The 7,339-nt window shown below is 35.3% G+C and overlaps 1 pseudogene; it reads left to right on the forward strand.

The window, feature by feature from the left end:
* The first annotated feature begins 557 nt into the window (after positions 1 to 557).
* Positions 558 to 3,742, forward strand: LOC107801259 (inositol oxygenase 2-like; annotated as a pseudogene).
* Positions 3,743 to 7,339: the final 3,597 nt, after the last annotated feature.

Raw genomic sequence — 7,339 nt, forward strand, 5'->3', positions numbered from 1 at the left:
TCACACTCTATACATTTGGCTTCCGCAACATGTTGGAACTCCAGTATATTATGTTGGAGTTCTAGTGTACTTATGCTGGAACCTTATCCTGGAACTCCAGTATAATATGCTGGAGTTCAAGCATACTTATGTTGGAACTCCAGTATAATATACTGGCGCATTTTTCGGGTTTTGGACAGTGTTTTCGCTCAGATTTATCTTTACATTAAAAGTGACTAAATTTCGATTATTTTTTAAATTGAGCTATTTTTGAACGACCAAATTTTTTGCTATTTTTGAATTTCTCCCAAATTTGGGAGGTGAAAAGATTATCTAGTATGAGATTTTTTAGGAAGGAATTACTATGGAGTTTAATTTCCAGCACTTATAAATACTGAACCTTCTTTACCTAAATATCACATCACATAACTTCCATTCTTTCTTGAGATAAAAAAGGTTTAAAAAAAACAAACAAAGTTTATTACCTTCTTTGCTTCTTGATTGTCCCTCTTTTACTTTGCTTTACTTTCAAAAATTTGAGGTTGTGGTTCTGTTTGCCTCTACTTTTTATTCACAAAATGAATATCCAAGTAGAGGAAAAGAAAATCCATGAAAATGGAAAAAATTGGCATTAGAGGGTGATCAATTTATGGTACCCCAAACCAATGCATTTGGCCATAATTTTAGGGACTACAATAATGCAGAAAGTGCAAGGCAACAAGGGGTAGAAAATTTCTACAAAACACAACACATACATCAAACCTATGACTTTGTCAAGAAAATGAGACAAGAGTATGCAAATTTTAACAAGGCACAAATGAGCATATGGGAATGTTGCGAATTACTCAACGATGTTGTCGATGACAGTGATCCAGATTTAGACGAGCCCCAAATTCAACATTTGTTACAAAGTTGTCACGACCCGGTTCGTCCTCCGTGAACCATCGTGACGGCACCTAGTCTCTACGACTACGTAAGCCTAAATTGTGGAAGATAAATCAATTTGCGGAATAAAAATAATTTAGAACAGAAATAGAGTGACATAACAGTGTTTAAAGGTGCCGCTCGGCATACACAATATAAATTCTCGAAACTAATACATTTTTCCAAAACCCGAAAACCCATTAATCACAAGCTACGAATATACTAAAAATGCTCTAACTCCGGAATGTCTACTTCAACAGAAAAGATGGAAGGGATGTCACTACAAGATAGAATGGAAAGGGACTCCTCGGTCTGCGGACGCAGCAGATATACCCCGAAATCTCTGGGGCAATCGTCTCTCCTCAAGGGTGATAGGACTGAGTCGTAGTACCTAGATCTTCACATGAAAAACATGCGCAGAAAGGGCGTGAGTACACCACATCGGTACTCAGTAAGTGCCAAGTCTAACCTCGGTCGGGTAGTGACGAGGAAGGTCAGGGCCCTACTGAGATAAAATAAAAATATAAGGTATGATAGTATAAGATAAGCAGTACAGTTGAAAGTTAACAATAAGAATTTAATACAGGAAAATAAGGAATTCAAAAACTGAAACAGAGGCAAAACAATCACAAGGAAATAACCGGGGATCTCTCAGTATCCCGAGGATCTCTTAGTACCCTCAATATATGTCAGGGATCTCTTGGTATCCCGAGGATCTATCGGTATCCTCAATATATGCTAGGGGATCTCTTGGTATCCTCAATATACGTGCTAGGGATCTCTCGGCATCCCAAGGATCTCTTAGTATCTTCAATATTCATGCTAGGGATCTCTCGGTATCCCGCACCTCAACTCAAATCATAAATACGTGCAGGGGATCTCCCAGGATTCCGTCCCGTAGTCCCAAAGTAAAACACGCAGCAACAACACAAGGAATATTCATTTAAGCTCAATTTCGTACCAAGTAAACAGGAAATTCTAAGCTAATACGCGAAATTAGGTAAAATAACCAAAACGCCCCTCAGGACCACATCTAGGAATCAGGTAAAATTTATATTTTTAGAATCCTCAAACTCTCACGAGTTTAGTCATACCAAAAGTACCAAAATCGGACCTCAAATGGTCCCTCAAATCATCACTCAAAGGTCTCTAATTAGTCAAGCCCTAACCCTCAATTTACCACTAATTTTCCTTAATTTTTCATGATTAAATTGATAAAATTCATTCCAATAACGAGTTTAGGGACCAAAGACCTTACCCCAATGAACTCCTCTGAAAATCCCTCTTGAAAAGTGCTCCCCAAGCTTCTTCTCGTTTGAAAAGAGGTAATGACTAAATTTCGCGAAGGCAAGAATTTATATGTTTCTGCCCAGTTATTCCGCTTCTACGGCCTTGGGACCGCATATGCGGTACCGCTTCTGCGAGGACATGGTCGCATCTGCGACTTTTCACTTAAAGCCTAACTTTCGCATCTCCGACTCCCCATCCGCAGATGCGGTACCGCTCCTGCGGAAATTCTACCACTTTTGCGGCTCCAACTGAATCTCCCCATTTTCGCTTCTGCGGCTCCGCACCTGCGGTCCCACACTCGCAGGTGCGGTTATGACAGAAAACTAGCTGAAGCTGCAACTCCAAACTCCAAAATCCTTCCGTCAACCATCCGAAATCATCTCGAAGCCCCTGGGACCTCAACTAAAGGCACCAAAAAGTCTAATACCATTGTCCAAACTTATACCAATACTTAAAACACCTAAAACAACATCGAAACGACGAATCAACCATGGATTCAAGCCTAAAAATTGCAAAACTCTAAAATTACGCTTTTGATCAAAAAGTCTATCAAACCTCGTCCGAATGAACTGAAATTTTGCGCACACATCACATTCAACACTACGGAGCTACTCCAACTTCCGGAATTCCATTCCGACCCTCAGATCAAAATCTCACTATCAAACCGGAAACTTCAAAATTTGACATTTCGGCATTTCAAGCCTAAATTAGCTACGGACCTCCAAAACACAATCCAAATACGACCCTAAGTCCGAAATCACCCAACGGATTCATCGGAATTCCATTCCAAGGCCGTCTTTACACTGTTCCGACTACGGTCAACTTTCCAATACTTAAGCTCTCATTTAGGGGCTAAGTGTCCCAAAACTCTCGGAAACTCAAAACCGAACATTCCGGCGATTCAAAATAGCAGGAATAAATACGGGGAAAGCAGTTAATAGGGGATCGGCGCGTAAATTCTTAAGACGACCGTCCGGGTCATCACAAAAGTGCTGAAGCCATTAGAAAAGATTATCCAAATCAAGATTGGCTTCATTTAATTGCCCTAATTCATGACTTAGGTAAAATTCTTGTTTTACCTAAGTTTGGAGGACTTCCTCAATGGGCAGTTGTAGGTGACACATTCCCTGTTGGATGTGCATTTGATGAATCAATTATTCATCATAAATACTTCAAAGAAAATCAAGATTTTAAAAACCCAATTTACAACACTAAAAATGGAGTTTATTTTGAGGGTTGTGGACTAGAAAATGTTATGATGCCATGGGGTCATGATGATTATATGTACATGGTTGCAAAAGAGAATGGTATAACATTGCCATCAGCTGGTTTTTTTATCATAAGATATCATTCATTTTATCCATTGCATAAATCTGGAGCTTACAAACATTTAATGAATGAAGAAGATAAGGAGAATTTGAAGTGGCTTCATATTTTTAACAAATATGTTTTGTATAGCAAAAGTAAAGTTAGGGTTAATGTGGAAGAAGTCAAGCCTTACTACCTGTCTCTCATTGGAAAATATTTCCTAGCAAAGCTAAGGTGGTGAAGAAGGTGATGATGAGTTGTAAATATAATTTGTCTATATATGGTATAAAGTTGTAAAATTTGTGTAAAGAGCAAAAAAAAAAAAAAAAAAAAAGGACTCAATCTCAGATTTAATTAGATGGAAGAGTATGTGTTAAAGAGGATGTGTACAGTGAAAATAATGAGGAGACTTAATAGTCCCATATTGGAAATGGAATGGGAAATATGTAAATATCCATTCTTTTCCTAATAGAAATACTTGTTCATAAAAAATGATATTTATAAAATGGTATACAAAATGATATTTGCGTGTAGTAGGTTAGGATTGTATACACATTTGAGCTTTTTGTCTTTTCACCAAAAGTTCCCCCATTTTTCTACTACTCTACTCGATACATAGCTGTTCCAAAAGTCAAAGCCCTCTCAATCTACAGCTTCCCATCAATTTCCACATTGTCACTAAAGAACATTGTATGAAACAGAACTAGATATTAAGCAATTTAAAGCTTTTGTTCTTAGTACATTGCCACCATAGACTTATTCTCATTATTCCATAACATATTCCCCAAATTCATCTCTATTTTTATTTCTGGCAAATAGTAACAAATACCCAAATACTAAAGATTTTCACTTCCACTACGAGGTAAACCCAAAAAGAAAAAATTATTTGAAAGAATTCTAAATTTTATTTTCTAGATTTTTCTGAATGTTCATCTCTTGTTCCTAGATTTTAGATATTATATAAGTCGAAAACTTTTTACCAATCTTGTTGTAGTGATCGAAGAAAAACTAAAGCTAATCCAAAATTAAATGAAACAATAATGGTGGTTTCTATCGAATTAAATTAGATAGACTAATTGGCGTAATTGCTGGGTATAAACAAGTAAATAAACAACTTACAAAAGGTGTACATCATGATTCTGATCACTGAATGAAGAGAAATTAGAATACTAAACTCCTATCTTCATTGCAGTATTAGTCAAGGTGCAACCAAAAAAGATAATAAAAGAAAAACCCTTCTAGAATCTGAGAAGAGCAATGATCGGATAAGAAAAATAGGGGGGAATTGGTTCCCGCCCGATAGTTGTAGAATGGAAAAAGTAATGAAATGTGGAATTTTGTGAAAAGACAAAAAGCTCCTCACTATTAATGAGGTGATAGCAAATAATAAGGGCATTTTAGAGATATCAAATGTGTATACAATGCTAACCTACTACAACTATGTAGTAGGTTAGCAAAACCCATATATATATATATCATTATTCTTTAGATATTATTCTGATATAAGAATATATTATTGACAATCTTGTTAACAAATATACTCTATAAATTGTGGATACTCCAATTGTATCCAACATTTTCTGATGGATTATAATAAGCAGCGGAAGCAATCACAGTATCAAAATCACATGTAATCTAGACAACGCACATAAATACGATAGTCTTGTTTCATGAAAAATTTAGTTATCTAATTAGATGTGAGTGTGCTCTGATACCAATTGATGGATTATAATAAGCAGCGGAAGCAATTCCAATATCAAAATCACATGTAATCTAGACAACTAGCATAAACGGGATTTCACGGGTTACTTCTTGAAGCGTGAACAAAGCTCCTTTATCACGTGAGCTTTCAATTCCACAGCAACTCAATGGATTCTTCACCACCTGCACGATCACGGTCTCCGAACGTTCTACGATCTTCAACTGTGTTACCCAAATAATACACGGAAATAACAATTTCGTGTGGGCGAAATTTTCTAAGGAAAATGGGCTGAAATTCGGCCACCATGTGCTAATTCCTCTAGGTGAAAAACCGTATGTATTTATAGCACAAGGTTTAAGGGTTAAAACTTTTTTCCAAAACCTGTTGGGTTTTCTTTTCCACCAGAAAAATGATTCCTTTATTTCCTATTATTTAGGCACAGTAGGGACCACAGAATTTAATTAACAAGGCTTCCAATTATGGAATTAATTTATAATTTTCGAAATTAATATCCACCATAATTAATTACGAATTATTCTACTAAAAATTCGTAATTGCACTCCTTATTCAATTTCGAAATTCATCTGTTAAATCTTATTCAACTCCCCATGTTAAGATTCAGATACTAATCAATTAAATTAAATTACTGACGATTTAATTTATTGATTATTTCCTTTAGACTTTCGCTTCACTTATTTCATGTGTCGGATACAAAATCCACCAGCCGGGTTTACACATGAAAACTTATAAGCTTTCATAGAGGTGTATCATCAATCTCTAAACCGAGACATGGATTCCACCAACTAACTATTACTTCGCCAATGTATATTATTATTACCCAATTTACCAGGCATATTGACCCATGAAAGAATTTCGCCTTTTAATAAATCAAAATAATAATAATGTACATAGCTAATAATAATTATATCAAGATTAAGAGTATAAGTACATTTAATGGCTAGAGCGTTTATTTTATTAAGTCGGTATAAAATACTTATCTCTACTTGGCCCGTTTAATACATACATAATGTACTAGCACAAGAAGTTGGAATTAAACCATTCTCATAATCAAGATAAATTATATTTAATCCTGTGCTACAATCATTCCTGATGGTTTGTCCAATTCCATCATTAGATTGTGAACTCAAACTTTATATTTATAAGAACCGATGATTTAATCTTCCCTGTATAAGCTAAACTCTATACACTAAATCATCTATTATATAAGCAAAGGACACATACTGATATATGATCTATTTAAAACTTTATTAAAATTGAATAAAAAATTATTCCATAATAAATAGTATATCTAAACCAAACCCATGATTAATAGTATATATCCCAACAATCTCCTACTTAAACTTTTGACCATGAAAATTATTAGAATATACTATATCCAAATATATGGTTAATAGTATATGCCCCAATATTTTCAAGGTCGGAAAAGAAATTAAATTGTAAACTGGTCCAACATAACTAATAAATTTGTATAATTATGATAGTAGGATTATTCCTGGACTACTGCTGAGATCATCAAAGCCACTTGAAATTATCCAAAATTCATATGAACTTTATAAATATCGTATCATGCATGTGCTTGATTATTTATCTTTTAAGCACTAAGAAGAAGAAAAATAGATAATTTTCTGTTAGATTCAGAAATCAACATAAGAGTGTAGATTTTCAATTAGGGTTCATGAGGAAGAAGAAAGGGGGAAATCGTTTTAGAGAAGAAGTGTTCTGATATTTTTACAAAATAAAAATGAAAGAATACTCTAAAATGTTAATTAGCCCCTATTTATATTGTTGGCCGGTATAGTGTAAGAAAAGGAAAAATAAAAGCTGTTACAAAATAAATACGGGCTAGGCCCAATCGTTCCAGCTCCAGCTCTTGTGTTGGCCCAGTCCAATCATCAGGTAACTCCAACATCCCCTCTCAATGGAGGGTGGACACACACCCAACTTGCTAATCAAGGTGCGATGGTGTAGACGTGTCAAAGGTTTAGTAAAGATGTCAGCTAGTTGGGAGCTAATAGAAACATGGGACAATGAGATAAGACCATATGCCAACTTTGTACGAATGAAATGGCAGTCTACTTCAATGTGCTTGGTACGTTCATGAAACACCGGATTCTT

This window comes from Nicotiana tabacum, chromosome 20 (genome assembly GCF_000715075.1).
Source record: "Nicotiana tabacum cultivar K326 chromosome 20, ASM71507v2, whole genome shotgun sequence".
Classification (NCBI taxonomy): Eukaryota; Viridiplantae; Streptophyta; class Magnoliopsida; order Solanales; family Solanaceae; genus Nicotiana; species Nicotiana tabacum.